At 45.8% G+C, this 18,991-nt stretch overlaps 1 protein-coding gene and 1 long non-coding RNA gene across 4 annotated transcripts in view; one reads left to right on the top strand and one right to left on the bottom strand.

Annotated features, from left to right (window-relative positions):
• The window catches only part of EVA1A (eva-1 homolog A, regulator of programmed cell death), a 68,521-nt gene extending 58,692 nt beyond the window's left edge, over positions 1 to 9,829 (bottom strand). Inside the window, exons 1-2 of one of the 3 annotated variants that reach the window (XM_090280301.1) lie at positions 9,008 to 9,306; positions 1,710 to 1,931 (exon numbers count right to left, since the gene is read on the bottom strand). The gene's annotated coding sequence lies outside the window, so the exon portion shown is untranslated. Of the gene's footprint in view, positions 1 to 1,709; positions 1,932 to 9,007; positions 9,307 to 9,694 lie in introns of those variants that run through there. The other 2 variants (XM_090280302.1, XM_090280299.1) reach the window with 2 other exon arrangements.
• On the top strand, positions 8,517 to 15,057 carry LOC150006271 (uncharacterized). The gene is made up of 3 exons (XR_016511737.1): positions 8,517 to 8,577; positions 8,862 to 9,271; positions 14,964 to 15,057. It is a non-coding gene; the product is annotated as an uncharacterized LOC150006271 (long non-coding RNA).
• The last annotated feature ends 3,934 nt before the right edge of the window (positions 15,058 to 18,991 follow it).

An 18,991-nucleotide genomic window follows, 5' to 3' on the forward strand; every position in this document is an offset into this window, starting at 1 on the left:
TCTCTCCAACCAAGCCTCTCTCCCTTCCTGTTTTGGAGCACACCATGCCTGCTCACCCAGCCATGCTGTACTTCTCGCTGGTCCGTCTGCTTGGGACGTCCTTCTCTTATCAGCCTGGATGCCTCCCTCTCGGCCTCCTAGATGCATATCCTCTTGGACCCACCTGCTGTCCAAGCTGAGTTCAGTTACGTGTCCCTTGTCTGGATGCCCACAGCACTCTGAGATGGCCTCTAAGACAGCATGTTAGAGTGGGGCAACATTCATTGATCAAGCACCTACTATGTGCCAGAGTTTCCAATAGGCTCCAGTGATTTCAGAATCAATAAGACATATGTCTGACTTTCAGACAACTCACTTTAATGAGAGAAACGAACAGTAAAATGCTAGGTTGCCACCTCTGATTCCCTTGTCTCCATGCCGGATTGCTAAGGTTCTTGGGTAGAGAGAGTATGATGTGCACCTTTGTGCCCCCAGGGCCTAGAATTGGGCTTGGCACACAAGCGTGTCAGTAAACGCTGACAGCTTGAGTTGAGCAGACACATAAGGCCACCAAACTATCTCTGTGAGCCCACACTTAAGCCCACCCACAGGGACACTCCACTTTCATGTGTGTTTTTCCAGACTCTAAATGTCCAAGTCATTGTTATCTGCACCCTGCTGCTTTGACGTACAGCAGGTTCTAATGTTGGAGAATTTCCAGGCCAACCATCCCGCCCATGTAACTGACCTGCTGAGAGATGAAGGGACCGAGTCCTCTCAGCATGTAAGCGGCAACGCCGACACCCCTTCCAGCGCTCATCTTACCCACCCACAGGTCACTGCTGCATCTCACTGCAGGAAAGAGGGAGCTACTGTCAGACTTTGTTCAGCCATGTGGCACACAGGGCAGGAGCTTCAGAAAGGTAATACACGTGTCTTCCAATAATAGCCCTTCCCACCCCCTCCCACACATGAATGACTGTGGCCTGTCTTGTCCTAACAAGATGAGCCAGTGAAAGGACAAGCCAGCCCGTGTTTGCGTCCGTGCCCAGTGCAAGACGGCTTCAGGCAGGCCTTTGATCGGGGTCTCTGCTCAGAAATAAGATCCCCTGAAATCTGTTCCCTGCAGCAGTTGCCTGTCTGAGTAAAATAGGCAGGAGGGCACAGGGCAAAGGGGAGAGGCTTAAATTACAGCAGGTGTTCTACAAAAGCCCTCTTTTCCTCACAGGTTTATGGTGACTTCTCCGCTAAGTGGCATTTCCGCCTCTTCTTATAGTGGAGGACAAAGTGCAAGCTGCCCAGATGATCAAAGAGGGGTGAGAGGAGGAAGGGAGAGGTACTGAACCCCAGAGCTGGGAGCTTCCAACTGCCCAGGGCAAGGTCTCAGACATTAGGCAGGGGTGAGGGAAATGGGGAAAGCTGGGGGAAAATGGGGAAAGCCAGGAGGAAATGGCTGTTCTCTCTCTGGCCTCAGCAGCCCACACACCTGGACTTTCCCTTCTGAAAACGACATTTTCTAAAAGCATCTTTGATGGTAATGTGACCATCCCAAGACTTTCTGGGGCAACGGTGAAGGGCTCAGCGTCCAGTGGCCTGAATCTGATCTCAGGTCTGCCTTTTAGCTATGGGTGGGACCCTTTTTCCTCCTCTCATACTGACCTCAGAGGGTGGCTGTGCAGATCAATGCAAAATAGGCATATAAAGCCCCTAATATGGGGCCTAGCACTTACCTCACGTGTCACTACTATAACTGAAGACTAGGGACCACCTATGGGAACACATTCCCTGGAGGGAGGATGATCAGAAGTGACCACTCTTCCCTCATTTCTGTTCTTGACTCCCAGATGGATTGGTCTTCCTCTGCGCCCATGTCTTCTCTGTCATGGCACTAGTCCACTGTGCTGTGTGTTGGTCTGTTTTCTCGTCTGTCTCCCCGTTCAGGCCATGGGCACCTTGAGGATCAGAATGTGACTTTGATGCTAGAACATTCATTCACTCATTTGTTACTCACTAAGTATGTCCTAGGTACCAAAAGCTCACTGAGTGGAGAGTAAATGAAGTCTGGGACAACCTACAGAAACACATATATAGATCATCCAATCAATAAGCATATGTGCCCATAACCTGTGGTGAAACCTATGCAAAGGCTTTGGGTTCAAAAAGAAGAGCGGCAATGTGAGTTGACTGCCAGGAAAGGTGTCCATCCTGACAGCTTACCTGCTGGGTCCCATGCTGAGTTTATTTAAGACAGATTTGATCAATATCTATCTGTCTCTATCTATCTGTCTCTCTCTCTCTGTATGTCTCTCTCTCTCTTTTTCCTCTCACTTCCTCTCTCCCTCCTTCCCTCTAAGTTCTGAAAAACTTAACAATTACATAGCAATTCATCCAGACTTTTGCATGCTCTAAACTAAAGGTAATGTTCAAAACTCCACACTCAGAAGGAGCCATCACAGTTCATCAGCCATGTCTTTGAGAAGAAAACAAATAACAATGCCCGATCATGGAGCACAGCTTTGTTTGTGGTTGTACTCTCTTTGCTTACTGCAGACAGTGTCTCTCTTCCGATCCCTGGGCTCTGGTCCCACTTCCCCAGGAGGAACGAGGTCAGCCAGTAGAGACAGGAGGCAGGACTACCATTCATAGAGCTCAGCACACCTGAGCTTTAAAGGCCACCCCATTGTCCCTTAACGGCAGGAATAGGCTCTTGGATTGCTGAAAAGTCAAAGCAACTTCCCAGGCCCGTTTCCAGCACTCCAGTCCCACCATTACCTCAACATCTGGCAGGCCCTTTGTTGGCTCTGCACTGCATACATGCAGTTTCCTTTCTGTAACAGCCATAATCACCAGTTCCCCAAACCCAGAAAGCTACTACATTACAACCCAGCTCAACCACCCTCATCTCTCTGAAGCCTTTCGTAACTTCTCTAGCAGAGACAGTGGCTGGTTCCTTTGAGCTGCTGGTTCTCTGCTCATATCTCTCCTTTTACATTTAACACACTCTGATGGCCTGTTCACATGTCCATCACATGTCATGGACTGTGACAGTGATGATAAGGATCATGTCTTCTTCATGTTTGTGTCTCTGGCATCAAGCACAGAGCTACTCATCCCATATGTATTCCAAGCACAGCCTAGTGTCTCAAGATCCCGTCACCACTCTAGTCTAGTCTGGTCTAGACCAAATGCTCCTTACAGCACCAAACAGGATTTCACACCGAGTAAAACAGGGTACATTTCATGGGAACACAGCCCAAGATCTGAGAGGGTGAGGTGTCTCTCCCTAGGACCACACACACAAGCAAAAACCAGCTTCATTAAGAATCTGGTCACTTTCGGCCAAGATGAAGGCTTAGACTGACACGCTCGGTCTCCCTCTACAACTAAGAAGGAATACAACTACCTCAAAACAAAAGATAACTAGAAATTTCAGAAAATAAAACTACATGGAAGCCCAGCATATGAAGTTATAAACCAGTGGTGCTCCTCTAGACAGGTAGGAGGGGCGAGATCAGAATCGGGATGGAAGGGTCGGGCTGAGCTGTCCGCAGTAGCAGCGGGAATAGCGGCGGGACTGTGAGAAATGCCAGGGGAGCAATCCTGGCTGCAGTTGAGACCCGGCAGCTCGCGATTCCAACGCTGGGGAAGGCAGACCCTTCATTGCCTTGGACAGTGAGGCTGTGCAGAAGGAGAGCCTCCTGGTCTCTCCGCACGGAGAGTAACGGCAGGAATCCATCTTGGACCCCCGCCCCCACACAAAGTGCCGAAAAGCAGCGAAAAAGGTCTCCCATTGCCACCAGTCGCGGATCGCTGCCTGTCCCCAGGCAGTAACGAGTGCACCAGGATCCGCCCCCTATAGCCTGCCCGGGATGCAAAGCTAAACACAAATCTGTTAGAATGAAGCAGACAACGATTCAAATCCCAATGACGCAGCTCACCAGGCAGCAGATGAGGAACCTGACAAACAAATAGGAAACCTTTCAGAGGCTCAGTTCCGAGCTATAGTTATAAGGTGGCTTGCAGAATTAACAAAAATTTGGAACAAGACAGGGAAGGAATGAAAGCTACTCATACTGAATCAAACGAAAACACATACAAGACAAGTGGTGAGGAAATAAAATCCAAAGATCAAATCAACAAACCAGAACATAGGGAAGGAACAAACAGACAACCAGTGCAGAAAGAGGAAACAAAAAGTAAGGAAAGTGAGAAGATCAGAAACCTCTGGGACAGCTATAAGAGATCGAACATTCGGATAATAGGATTGCCAGAAGGTGAAGAAGAAGAACTAGAAATTGAAAAATTATGTGAAAAAATAATGAAGCAGAACTTCCCGAACTTGGGGAAGGAAATAGACGTACAGGTCCAGGAAGCACAGAGAGTTCCAGAAAAACTGGACCCAGCGAAAAACACTCCAAGACACATTATAATCAAATTGTCAAAAATTAAAGATAAAGAGAGAATCTTAAAAGAAGCAAGAGAGAAGAAAAGAATCATGTACAAAGGGGTCCCAATTAGACTATCAGTGGATTTCTCAAAAGAGACCCTGCAGGCAAGAAGGAACTGGCAAGAAATATTCAAAGTAATGAAAATCAAAAACCTACAGCCACAAATACTCTATCCAGCAAAGCTGTCATTCAGAATAAAAGGGCAGAGAAAGTGCTTCCAGGACAAAGTAAAGCTGAAGGAGTTCATTAGATCCAAACCACTATGAGATGTTAAAGGGACTGGTTTAGAAGAAGGAGGATCAAAACTATGAACATTATAATGAGAACTGCATCACAACAACCAACAACAGAAGCTAGGGAGTTAAAGGCAAACTAAGTAGGCAACAAGAGTGGAAAAAGAACTATAGATATGGGGAACATATTGGGGGGAGGTCAGCAGGGAGGGGGAAGAGGGAAAGGGAGGGAGATGGTACAGGAATTAAGAAGCATAGTAGGAGGGAATGGAGTAGACAGGAGGAGGTTGAGAAGAACTATATGCACAACCCAACTGGAGGGAGGGGGGGCCACTGGGTGGAGGGGAGCAGAGGGAAAAGAAATTGGGACAACTGTAACAGCATAATCAATAAAAAATATTAAAAAAAAAAAATCTGGTCAGTTAGGAGGTGCTTCCTAAGATGGCAACCAACAAAGTGTAACATCAGAGGTCTGAAAACCTGGTAGCAGGCCTGATATTTCCTGCTGGGATAGATTATCTTCTGGACCAGTGAAAATGTAACTGATGCCCAAAGATCTTGGGTCTGACTTCTAGCCCAGGCATTAGCATCCCAGGGCAATCTGTTTCTCAGATCAGGCAGCTGGTGACCCAGGAGACCCAGGATAATGCCAGCAGGCAGCAACAGTCTGGGTCTGAAGGGTCTCTCACGTGTTGTTGGTCAGGGAAGTTCTCACCCTGTCCACCCTCAAAAGCAGCCTTACTAGAGTATTTCAGAAACCCCTAACAAAACCACAAGGCCTTGCACATACCAGGTAACTTCACCCCACTGAAATTTTGGGGGACAGTCTGCCAAAATAAGCAAATTCAGAGGATTGTAGCTGTGGGGGAAGCCAGAGTACACAAATGTGTAGGCATCTGTGTAAGGTAGTCTGGCCTAACCAAGTAAGTGGCCAAGGAACCGGCAAGGAGGAACTCAGCTTTCAAAGCCCAGGGCTGCATTCAGGCAAATAAAAAATTCCAAATTGGTTAAGTGATCAACCATAACCTAGTATCTGGTGTCACACACAATTCATACAGGGGGTCAGTGACTGGTTCCAAACCTGGTTCACCAAAACCCCACATGGGTCATTAAATTCTCTTAGCAAGGTTTACCTTTAATATATACAAATGCTCCTCATAACATGGAGAGAAGGCATACTCTGCATCTGATCAAGTATAAGGTAGGAGACTCAGTTGGTGGCATTCATCCATCCGACCCACATTCACTGATTGATTTCTCCAATATTTATGTGCTAGGTGCACATTGCAGGGGTCATGTGCTTGGAAAGGACAAAGCTGAAGTCAGGTAACTCCTGACTTCAGGCAAGTGTGCTGACTCCAAACGCTGGCCCCAATGTGTTAATGCTGTTCTAACCCTGAGCAGGCAAGCTTAAGGCTCCATTTAGCATCAAGTTCATGGTGCTGACCTGACACTGTGGACTGACCCCAATATCCTGTCCCTCTGTGGCTGAGGGCAGCTAAGAGGGACAGGAAAGGAAGAGGAATTGTATAAATAATGGCATGGTCTTAGATCACAAGTGTGGAGTAAGTGGAAAACCCAATGGACTTCAGCTCTTATTCATGCACATAACCACAATGCACGTTTACTGAGCCCTTACTACATGCAAAGCATTGGGCTATGCCCTTTACTGTCACAGTGTGAAGACTGTGTTCTGCAGTCCAGATGTCTGTGTAAATCCTGGCCCTACCCATCATTTACTATGTGACTTTGGCCAAACAGCTTAGCCTCTCTGTGCCTCCGTTTCTTTATCTGGAAAATAGGGTAATGCCAGAACTAACTTTAAAGCACTGTTATGAGGATTAAATGAGTAAAAGCATAAAATGCTAAACCTGACATGTCCTCGTACAGAGTAGGCACTCAGTACTAAAATGAACAATTATTATTTCTTTAGTTAGTCACACTAGTTTGCAGAGAAGGCAGACTCTTTCTTTATATTTTACCAATAAGGCTTTGGGAGACTGAGTCAACCTGCTCCAGGCAACAGAGTTAATAAGTGGCAGAGCTGGGATCTGAACTCAGGCAGTCTGACTTTGGCCCACAGGTTTAAGCACCATGGGAGCACGGCACTGTGCTAGAGCCTAAGTACCAAAAGAGCCGTGAGGAGATGAACTAGGGATCCCTATACAATAGAGTATACACTACAAAAGGTCTATTGAAAGGAAAAAAGAGGGGAGGAGAACTGGGGTTGGGGGAGCAGGGAGCAACAGTCTATAGGGCCTAAAAAATGCTCCACCCAGAAGAAGACTTAGTTCTAGACCCCAAGAATGATGAGGAATTTGTCAGCCAAGGAGGAAGGGCATTCCAGAACGTCAGGACCTAGAGTACCAAAAGACTAGTAAGTTGGGTGTATGGCAGGCACACACAGGAAATGGCAGAAAGTTAGGCTGGGAAGGTAAGTTGAGGCCAGTCATGAATAGCCATGTGTGCCAATATAAGAGGTTAGATTTCTATTCTGTAAGACGGTGATTCTCAAACTGTAATATGCACAGGATCTACCTTCCGTGCTTGTAAAACAGGTGTAGATTCTCGTCCCTGCTGTTAGCTCTGGGGGCCAAAAGGGTATTAATGGACTACAGTAGCACAGGTTGCTGGGGTTTTAACAGCAGAATTCTGGCACTGGAATGAAGGGAGATTTAGGGACAGAAGCTAACATAATTGGCCAAACTGGAGCAGATAAGAGGATGAGACTTAGGAATAGTACTCTTCATGAACTGATACATGATATCAGGGTTTCTCAACCTCAACACTATTAACATTTGGGACTGACAATTCTTTGTTGGTGGTGAGGAGGGGTGCCCTCCTGTGCATCACAGGAATTTTAACAGCATCCCAGGCCTCTGCCCACCAGATGAATAGCATCCTCCCCCACTTACATTCTGACAATCAAAAACATCTCCACACATTGCCAGATGTCACCTGGGATGCAAATCAAAACCCTAGTGGAAAACCACTGCTTGAAATCCTCCCATTCCTATTTTGTGGATGAGGAAATTCAGCCACAGAAAGGCCTCAGCAAGGATTTAAATGCCGGTTGTCTGGCTCAGGCCCCCACTCTTAGCCATCTCAGCTTGACTGTCTTTCAGGGAGAGAGACTCAATCCAGACTTCTAAAGCAGAATTATACACTTAGTGACAGACTGGATGACAAGAAGAGGATGGAAGAGTGAGGTTCAAAGGTGAAAGCTTTGCTTGTCACTGAACTAGGAGAACAGGAGGCACTAAATAAGTCTTTGGATTTGAATAGAATCAAAATGTATTGAATCAAAAAGGAAAAAACCATCAGGAGGTGGGGGGATTTCTGCTCAGACTGGGCAGAGGAACTCTCTGTAGGGCCGGGTCCAGGTGAAATATATTCTACAAACCAGCTGGTACCCAAATCCTGGCTGGCCCCCTTCCCACCTGGATGACCCTGGGCTCCCAGATAACCTCTACGTGTCTCACTTTGCCTACTTGCAAATACAGGAATAAAAGTTTCCACTTATAGACTTAATGTGAGAACTGAAGGAGTTAATAAAAGCAAAATGGCAAGCTAGCACGATGTGGCTGGCCCCGTCCCCTTAGGGACAATCCTTATTAACCTCCACGCTCCGTGATCATCTCTTATCCAGGACTCCTGTACACACACACTCACCAACACCAACACTACCATTACCACAACCACCGCCCACCCACTCCCGCTACCCCCTTGCTGCCCCAACCTAGCCGTCGGGAAACAGAGCGTTAAGGCGCTGACTGCTCCTCTCTCCACCAGCAGAGCGTCCCCCTGGGGCTTTAGGGGGCGCCAACAGCCTTTGCGCTCCTTAATCCGCTCTTATGTCGGGGTTCTGGAAGTCGCCAACAGCGCGCGGCAAGGTGGGCGCCTCCGAAAGGAGCCAGGTAAATGAGTTCGATCCGAGCCACGGAAATTTCAGGCAGGTCCGCAGCGTTGGGCCCGGGGTCGAGGCCAGTCCCTGCCGCCGGGCGGCCGGCTCAGTCGCGGCCCGAGAAGGCAGAGGGGCAGAGAAGCGCAGAGATTTGGAAAGCACCCACCCTCCGAAGCCAGGGTGCTAAGGCAGGGAGCTGAGACTTGTTGGATAAAAACAAACCGGGGATGGGGGCGGGGGCGGAGGAAGCAACAGGAGAGTCGAAAGAAGAGAAGGTAAAAAGGACGCTCTTCCCAGGGGCACGCAGCCTCCAACAGCTGGCCAGGGGGTCGGGACGACGCTGCGGCTTCAGGTCAGAAGGGCTCTGGGTGTTTCCGCAGAGGGGCGCTCCTGGGAAGCCTGGGCGGGCTGGAATGCCGGGCGCGCTTTCAGGCGCCGCTTACCTTTCCAGGGCCGCCCGCACGCACTTCCGGGGGCTGCGCGGTGGGGGCGCGGGGCAGAGCGGGGGGACCTGGAGCGGGTCACCGAGGTGAGAACTCGACGAATCGGTGCCTGGAGCCTGGGCCGAAGCTGGAGCCTCGGAAAGAAGTCCCCGTGGAGGAGCCCCCAGGGACTGCGCGGAGAGCAGGTTCCCGGCCTCGGCGCTCACGGGCGATCGCGCAGAGCCCCGCAGACGCTGAAGGAGCCCGAGTCAGTGGGAGGAAAAGGTTGTCTCATTTCCTTCGGTCTCTCCACTCCTCCGCCCCCTCTGCTCCGGACCTGCCCTCCCTCTCCCCCGCCCCCTTCCCCAAGCCAGCGGCCCATGTGGGCTCTCCGAAGACACGAAACCTGAACGGCTGCAGCGAGCGGCACCTCCCTCCTCTCCTAGTTAGTTCAGGCTCCCAACCTCCTGCTTGCCCCCCGCACCCCCCCTCCCGCGCACTTCCGACCGTCTCGGGGGGCCCGGAAGGCTCCACGTGGGCCGTGCCCACCCTGTCTCGCTGCTCCGGTCTTTCCCCCTGCTGGGACGAGCCCAGATTTAAAAGCAGACCTCTAAACTCCTGCCAGCATCCATCCTCTCATTGCTGTCCCGCTGCCTGCTTTGAGCCTGAATTAAAACCACTCAACCCAGACAGGAAATAAGTACTTACTTTGTTAAATTTGATCAACTTTTTTTTTTCCAATGGAGAATTTAAAGGCTGATGCATAATCTCGAAGGAGTTTGCATTTTGATTGGAAGAGCAGCTGAGGTCTTTGGCCTTGCTCATTCAGAGCAGGGTTTTTGTTTTTTGTTATTTGTTAATTCAAGGACTGTTGAGAGCCTAATAGACTCTGAGCTGGGCAGAAACTAACCAGAAGGGCATATTGTCCCTAGACAATCGTCATAGGTGATTAGTGCTGGCAGAGGGGAGGTCCAAGGATGCTGTGGTCACTTAAGTAATAGGTCAAGGACTTGAAGAACTTTTCTGCCAAGTAAAAACAGCATGGGCAGAAGCAAGAAGGAATGAAAAAGCCTCAAGAGTCTAGCAGAGAACATATCCAGGATGGGAAGTGATGGTGGGTAAACAGGGAAGCTAATGTTGAACCAGTCTATCAAGAGAGGGTAGAAACAGCAAGGAGCAGAGGGATAGAATTGATAAGAGATAGTGACCAAGAATCCAGAGGCTCACAGTGACAGGGGATGAAAAGAATCCCAGAACATCTCTGGAGTTGCTACTCCAAATGTGGTCCTGGGACTGTAATATTAACATCAACCGGGAGCTTGTTAGATATGGAGAGTTTTCAGTTCCACTTGTTTTACTGAATCAGAATCTACATTTTAACAAACCCCCAGATGATTCAAATGTTCATTAGCATTTTGGAAGCACCGCTCTTTACACCACTGACTGTATAAGAGTGACTAAATTAGAAACACCTGGAGAGCTTTAAAAACCACTATGAGGCCCCTGCTCCATCCCCACAAATGCTTATTTAATTGGTCTGGGGTGGGGCTACAACATCAATATTTTGGAAATGCTTTCCAGATGACCTAATATAACCACTGTTCTAGATTTATGCAAGGGCTCTTCTTTTAACCTGGAAATGCAGCTCTTCAGAAAGGAAAAGAAACTCGTGTTTAGGTGAAAATGTAATGACAAGTTGTAGCCCTAATAGAGGGAACTGTCAGCTGGAAAGGGCGTTCCCTAATCAGGGAACCAGAATCTAGCTTCAGATGGCCACAAAATTGTCATCTGAACTTGAACCATGACTCTCCTCTAAGGCTTCAGTTTCCTTATCTGTAAAGTACACATCTGACTAAGTTTACACTCTACCCCCTGGGATGCAAAGTGCCATCATCAGAGCTTCCCTAACTCCCAAGATTTATCAGCAGGCAGAGGAAGTGGTGGTGTTGAGAAGAGGGTTTTCCCGGTGTAGTGTTATTGTGTGCCAGTCATGTACACAGCCATGCACAAACACCAGAGATCAAAGGACTGTGTGCCAAGGCTACACACACAATTGGTGCTCAATAATGTGTACTAAATGAATGAATAAATAAATAGGGCACAGGTGCCAGTAGGTGGCATAGACTTCCCATGGACTGGCCCTAATCCAGGGCCTATGCATTTGCCCCCTAAAGCAGAGGAAGGACATTTGGAAGCACTCTGACCCATGAATCAAGCTTTGGATTTAAAACTACTACTATTAAGAACTGCTAGCATTTGTTGACTGCTTAGTACACACCTGGCATTTTGCTAAATGCTTTGCTTAGCATTGTCTCATTTCATTCTAATGATGAAGGTACTGTTGGACCCCTGCACTCCAACTGGTTTCAGGAATCACAAACATGGAGGGAAATGAGCTGCCATCTAGAACAACCTCTGCCTCTTGTGCAGCTGGACACAGGTGGCCAGAGAGACCCACTGGGGGGTCTCACAATTTATTATCTAAAGTAAGCACCCTTGCGTAGAGATCAACCTTCAAGAAAGGGTTTTGGAATGACTATTCCAGGGTCCTGCAGAAACAGATGCTCCCAGAAGCTATCTCAGGGGACCACAGGCTATAGCTAAGCCTTGGACAGGGACTCCTCAAAGCTACCTGCCTCATGGATGCATGTGTGTGTGTGCACAAGTGTGTGCACATGCTGACTTTTATCCAGACCCCCTTAGCTACCAAATCCCAGTCCTTTTCACAAATATTTCCTATAATCCTCACAGCATCCTGACAAGTTAGGTACTTTGTTTTCTTATTTTATCAGTAAACTGAGACATCATGGAGTAAAGATCTGTTTGTCCTTGCAACCCTAGTTTCTTAAGTGTCCTAGCTAGGGACCATAAGCAACCTGCACATTACACTTAACCCTCACCTGTGGAGTGTTTTGAAATAACAAGTTGGGCTCCAGACCGGACCCATTGAATCAGAATCTCTGGGGGCGGGGCTTTTTATAAAAACCTTTGCAGGTAATTAAAACAGCAGTCAGGATTGAAAACCACATCTATAGGAAATGCAGAGACAAAGCCTAGGTCCTAACAGATGAGAAGTTTACAAAACAGTAAGGAGCTCAGTCTAGTAGTGATCTCCAAAATTCATCAGGAAAAGAAAAACATCGAAATTGCTCCCCATTCAAAACATGCTAAGACAATGCCAAGCTGACAAAAATTCCTGGACTTATCTCAGCCTTGAGTGAGTGAGGTCATCCCCACATGGTCAAGGATAGGAAATCTTGTTCCATCCCCAGAAAGTACAAATGATTGAAACCAGAATCCTTGCCCTTTCTCCTATGGCATTGCTATTTACAAGAAGCCTTCAAACATCCAGCGCTTATGAATTCCAGAAGTAGTAAATGTTCCCCAGGAGCATCGGAGCAAGGCAGTCATGTAAACCGAATAATGAAAGACAAAGGAAGTTGCCTTATGGCCCAGTGAGAGGCTAATGGATGTGTAGACAGAGATATCAATGTGTAACCATTAATGAAGTCACTAGGAAAACCAGGAGGCTGACTTTTTAAAAAGGTTTTTGCCCTATGGTCATTTCATATTTATTCATCTTAGCAAAAGTAAGCCTGAAAAGAAGATATGTACTTGTTTAAAATATTAGTTTGGGGAAGCAGGACAATTTATTTTTTCGTTCTTGCATGCTTTCTTCTTTTTATAACCTGCTTTCTCACTTTTGCCATTACATTCCTTGGCCAAGTGATGGGATTTCTGTTCAGGTCCATGGATAACCATTAACCAGGTGGCATTTAAATTTATTTATTTCATAAGACCCTGCTGAAATGAAGCTAGTCATTTGATAGTATTAGCTACTAGCGCCTCCTGGACACCAAAGGTCGAAGAGTACTGCACCGCACATGTACAGTCCAACCTTTCACCAACATTTTCCAAGGCCTAATAGATGCCTTTAATCACCAAAAAAAAAAAGTGTTGATGCTTATGCCCCCTCTGAAGTTCTAGTTTCCAGATGTAGACAACTAAATGATAAAGCCTATGTTCATCAGCCCTTCTCTTCCTTTTCAGAGAGTGATATTTTACCTGTGTGAAGGAATGGGAGCGGATGCTGGGAGCACTATTTAGTTGCTTCAATGAGATTTTAATAGAAGTAAAAAGCCCAGGTAATATAAGCACAGAACCAGTCCCCCCAGTGTTCTAATCACCTTCCCCCACCCTTCTTAAAATGCTGTGTGCCTGGAAGGGGTGAGATAATGAGGAACAAGGATCAATTAAGTATGTCTTCAATCTACTGCAAAGTGGAGGCTTATCTTTCATTGAATTATTTCCTCATGGCCCCAGTCAGAAGACTAGAGTTTTAAATACTCCTGGCTAAACCACTTTATCTTGCTCAGGGTAACAGAGTAGAAATCAAAATATTTCTCTAGCCAGTTGCTGCTGCCCAGTACAAAGTCACCTCTGATTAATGACAGGTTTTAAATAAAAACATATTCCCCAGTTAAACTATAAACATAGCTGAGTGTAAGTTTTGCTTCTTTCTTCCCCTTCATTTTCCACAGGGAGAGTTTCATGCCTAGGCTGACACCTCCTCTACTTTTTCATCTTGGCCAACAAGGTTAAATAAGCATGAACAGCACTTTAATAAATCATCTGCACAAAATACTCTGTTATAACCGACAGGAAGCCACTGTAAAAACGAGAGGTTTCAAGCATAAAAAAAATGAGGCAACAGAACAGTAAAACATGCCCAGTGAAATTACTAATAGTTGATCTTTAAGAAAATGCAAGTTAGATCCCTACCACAACATATGACCCTAAATAGCTGTGTATTAGATAGATGTCTTTTTATATTGAAAATACCAATGATTCTCTTAAAATGAAGATATCCGTGACCTATTAAAAATTATACTTCACAAGTAGCAAAATATTAAAAGTCATATTTTTTAGAGGAATAAGAAACACTAGAGTTCAAAATAAAAAGTAAACTTTGAATTAAGGTAGCTCAACCTAACATATAACTGAGCCCTGTTTTGGTCCTCCGTTACAAGGCTGCCCGCAACCCTTCCAAATTTCTCCAACTTCTTTCCTGTAACTTCAAAAGGTGTGAGCTTGAAAAATTAATAGAAAGGTTTGTTCTGAAAGATAAATGGGCAAACACAGAACCGAAGACAAAACATACTAAACAATTCATTTCCTTGAAGGGTGTGCACTAACTAGAACAGATGGTTGTAGCAGGGGGTGAAACTTAAGTGAATGCTGTGAAAATCCTACACAGCATTCACTTAATCAGTTCTCTGATTCACAAATTTCATAGTAGCATGTTCTGGAACATGGTGTCCTTCTGCACAGGTGTGTTAAATCTAATCAGGCTCAATGAAGGGCAATCTGTTTGTTTCCCCAGTGCACAAATTGGAGTAATTTCTGTTCCTAAACTGGTATCTACCACCAGCAACCAGTCAGCTGCCTGTGTCCGGACACAGCTGATGGGAGCTGGGGATCTACCTTGTGTTTTTTTCCTTGGAGAGTGGGGATGGGCGAGGATTTACTTTGAATGTGAGCAAGGAGTCTAGGATTATGGTCCTAACAGGAGAAGAGGTCATAAATGAAAGTCTGATTCATTTGCTTCACCAAAAGGTCCACACTAGGAATCCTTTAAATTAGGTGGTATAAGGAATGTATTTATAGTACAATGCTTTTGATTTATTTTTAATGATTTACTATACTTCTCAGAAGCATAGGGTTTATTTGTACAGTAGTCTTCTCTTATCCACGATTTCACTTCATAGTTTCAGTTACCCGTGGCCAACAACGTGTGCTGTACTGAGCAGCGTGATGAAATTTCACCCAGTCCCACTCCTTCCCACCCAGGATGTGAATCATCACTTTGCCCAGCATATCCAGGCTCTATATGCTTACCTGCCCATTAACCACTAAGCTTTCAGATTGACTGTCTCAATATCTCAGTGTTGGTAACCCTTATTTTACTTAATAATAGCCCTGAAGTGCTAGAGCAGTGATGCTGCAATCCAGATATGCAAAAGCGAAACCATAAAGGGCTCTTTTAATGAAAAGGTGAGTACAGTGCAATAAGATATTTCGAGAGAGAGACCTCATTCACATAACTTTTATTACAGTATATTTTTATAACTGTCTTATTATTATTGTTATTAGTTATTGTTGTTAATCTTATACTGTACCTAATTTATAAATTGAACTTTATCATAGGTATGTATGGATAGGAAAAAAAACTATATATAGTGTTAGTACTATGTGAGGTTTCAGACCTCCACTGGGGGTCTTGAAACATATCCCCCACGGAGAAGGGGGGACTACTGTAATGAGATGTACAGGTGACAGAGCTTCCACACAGAGGTGTGACCTCAAACCTCCCTACCCCTGGAGCACATGGTAAGTGTGGTCAGGTCAGGGGGTATTCTCTGTGCCTCAAGCCCCTGCTTGTTGGACTTTTCTTCCTTGCTCAGCTTCCCCGTCCTTTCTTTGATCTTCCAATTGCCACCTTCCCCTCAACCTTGAACATGTCAAAACCTGCCCCATCATTTAAGACACATTGATAAATTACTATTAAAGAAATCTTCCACATTCTATACCCATTGATAGATATTTTCCTGTATTTCTTTTCATAACCAAACCTCAAATAAATCGGTGTATTTATTATCATCATTTTCTTAATCTCCATTCAGTCCTCAGCCTACTATAGTCTGGTTTCTGTTCCCAACACACAACTGAAACTGCCCTCACTGAAGTCACAGATAGCCTCCAAATTTCGAAATCCAGTGGCTGCCCCTGAGCTCATGTTGGTGACCTCTGGCAGTGTGTTTTATTCTTGGTCTCGTGTTGTTGACCTCTGGCAGTGTTTTTCATTGTTGGCCTCCTCCGTCTTCCCAAGCTCTCCTCTCTTCACTTGTGCACCTCCCCATTTCCCAGATCCCCTCCCACCGTTGTGATCATTCCTCCTCTGTGAACTTCCTTAAATGCTTGGCATCTGTTCACATCACTAAAATTTTTCAGGGGTCAGCCAGTCTCTTACAGGATAAAGTCTAGACTACTTTGTATGGGATGCATAGCCCTTCTGGTGGGCTTCTGCCTGCTGCTACCACCCACCCAGTAACAACCTGTCTTATGATTTGAGTATCCACCTCTCTATAGTCTTCCTAACATGCCATGCTATTTCATGCTTCTGCACTTCTGTACAGAATGTTCTTGACTCCACCCCCATTCTCCCCTGAAGAATTCCAGTTCATCTTCTAAAGCTCAGAACAAAGGTGAGAAATTCTGGGAAGTCTTCCCTGCCCCCAGATAGAGACAGTGCTCCCTCCCAGTGCCCAGCATCTGTGACATGTATTCACTTTGAGCTCTGTACTGTCACCTTACCTGGATCTGAGTCCTATGAAGGTAATAGGTACTTGTTCATCTGTTTTGAATTTGATGCAGTGCCAGGAACTCTGAAGGTGCTACTGTCTGATTAGGATGCAAGAAACCTCGCACTTTGTTTATATCTCTAAATTGAATTTAATTTGCACTGAGCTCTCTACTCTCCCTGAAAATTTAATCTCAGTCACTATTGGGACATGCCTGCTCCTCAGGTACATGGGGAGGACCCTGGTGATTTGTACCATACAGAGCAGGCAAAGAGGGCCCCCGGACTGTGTCTACACTGGCACCCTCATCCAGGCTTACTGTCCAAGCTTGCGTGGAACCAGGAGGCAGTTTCTTCTGAGACCTGAGCCTTGGGATTTTTTTTCTCCTTCAGGGTTTTCAAGGCCGCAGCTCTTAATGTTTAGTCATTCCTACCTTACCCCCACACCTGCCCATGTTGTGGGTGTTGTGGGTCCAGGTGTTCATATCTCCTGAATACCTCCAGTGATCCTGCTCTTTCTTTCCTTTGTGGGAACTCAGTCATCAGTCAGGCTGTGCACCCCTGGAAACCCAAAGCCCCTTTGCCACCCCAAGATAGTACAGCACACCGTTCCCCTCAATGAGTGTGGGCAGCTAAAACAAAAGCAGGAGGAATAAGTATGTTTTCTTCTAGAAAGTCTGTTTTCAGCCCTGCAACAACAACAAAAAAAAAAACCCCAAAGACAAGGGTACACCAGGGTCTTACTACCTTCTGAGCCAGAGGAGAGACGATTACCTACAACAAAGAGAACAATTGACACACAAGAATATCTCAGTAAATCATTCTGCTGCATAGCCTTCAATGGGTCTGTCCAATTATTTAATAAAAACTGAGGTTCTATGAAAAAATATGAATGAAATTGCTCTCCCAAAGAGACACCTCCTCCTGGCAGCCCTCCTCACCCAGCCTTAGCCTTCTCCTTCCTTCCCCAAGGATCCTCCCCTCTGAGGCCCAGGAATGCATTCACATGGCTGAGTTTGTTTGAGCTGGTGACTTGGATTGCTGATGCAGGCATTTGCAGGAGCTGCTCTAACCCATTTTCTCTCATGGATGATTTTAATCTCTAATTTTTGCCCAGCCTGTGAGAAAACCAAAAGCCTGATTGGAAGGGGGCAGGAGAGAGAAGTGGCAGATCATGAGTTGAGCAGTGGTTAAATCCTATGGGAGGAAGCAAATGCATGTGTAATCTTTCAGGAAAACAAGTATTACTGGAGAGGAGAAAGCTGCCAGTATAACTTTGTTCCAAGAATACATAGCACATTTTTCCTCAGTGTTTGCTTTTCTCTCTTTGATCCCCTTGAAACCCTCTGGAAATGCCTGGCCAGCAATTTTGCTTCCCTCCGAGGCTGGGGAGAAGGAGCCATGAGCACTCTCGAGATTTCTCAAATGGAGGCATAAGTAGAGTTCCCGGACAATGCAGGAGCCACAGGCCTGGAGAAGGGGAGAGGATCTAGATGTTTTAGTAAAGTTTAATCACCACAAATATGCCACGGTGTTTCCAAATATGTCATCATGATGCCCAGAAGCTGTTTAAAATGAAATAATAATGGAGAGGGTCTGTGACCAAAGTCACTGGGAGGAGCCTTGAGAATTGGAAAGGAAAGATAAAGCAGAGCTCGAGTGGGTTAATGTTTAGCTCTGGTCTCAGGCGATGGTAAATGCCTGCATGCAGCCAGGCTGAGGTGAGCGTGCCCTCTCCATGGGGAGTTTATGGTTCAAATGTTCTAGAAAACACAGTCCACAGTTACACAGGTTTCCCCTCTTTTCCCAGATAGCTTCTTTTCAAGGGAGTTTCAGGCGGAACAATACCTGCATTTTGTTTTGGTTCTTCCACTTACCAGCTGTCAGGTCAGGCAAATTAAGTACTCAGTTTCCTTATCTGATAATACTTGGAGGATGATCATAAAAAATATGAAATGATGCATGTGAACTGAGCATTTTGCTTGACTCTGTGTTCAGTAAATGCCAATCCCTTCCATCACTGCTTTCCCACAGTGTGCATGTGTTATTCAAATGAGAAAATACTAAGCACTGATTAGTGGTAAGACCTGTACCACGCTTATGCAGAAAGCCAAGACATAGAAAACCTACTCAATGGAAAACTACATTCAAAATAAGTAATCAAGTCTCAAAAGTGTCAAGTAACTGGACAGGAGGCACTGATCAATGGTCAATGCTGACAGTCAATCCTAGTAGTCTGGGAGGGAAAGCTTTATGGAGGGGGTTAGGCTTGCTCTGGACAGAGTTAAGGAATGACTAGGCATGTTTTGGAAAAGCTAACAGACTTACTTTGTTTCATGGGATACCCTTAGAGATAATTTGGGAAATATTTGGAAAGGAAATTGGGGAATGTAGTAGATTAAAGGTGACAGCAAATTCTTTGTCACTATTCCTATCAAGAAGATGACTTTACTTCTGTTCTTGAATCTGGGCTTGTTCTATGACTGATTAATGAATAGAACATAGCAGAAATAATACTGTGCCAGTTTTGGACCTAGCCTTTAAGAATATTAGTAGCTTTCACTTCCTGCTTCTTGGAACTTTTGTCTTGAGACTTTGCCTCTTTTGAATCCAACCACCATGCTGTGAGAAAGAAGCACAAACCA

Source organism: Furipterus horrens, unplaced genomic scaffold (genome assembly GCF_987537825.1).
Source record: "Furipterus horrens unplaced genomic scaffold, mFurHor1.1.pri manual_scaffold_6, whole genome shotgun sequence".
NCBI lineage: Eukaryota > Metazoa > Chordata > Mammalia > Chiroptera > Furipteridae > Furipterus > Furipterus horrens.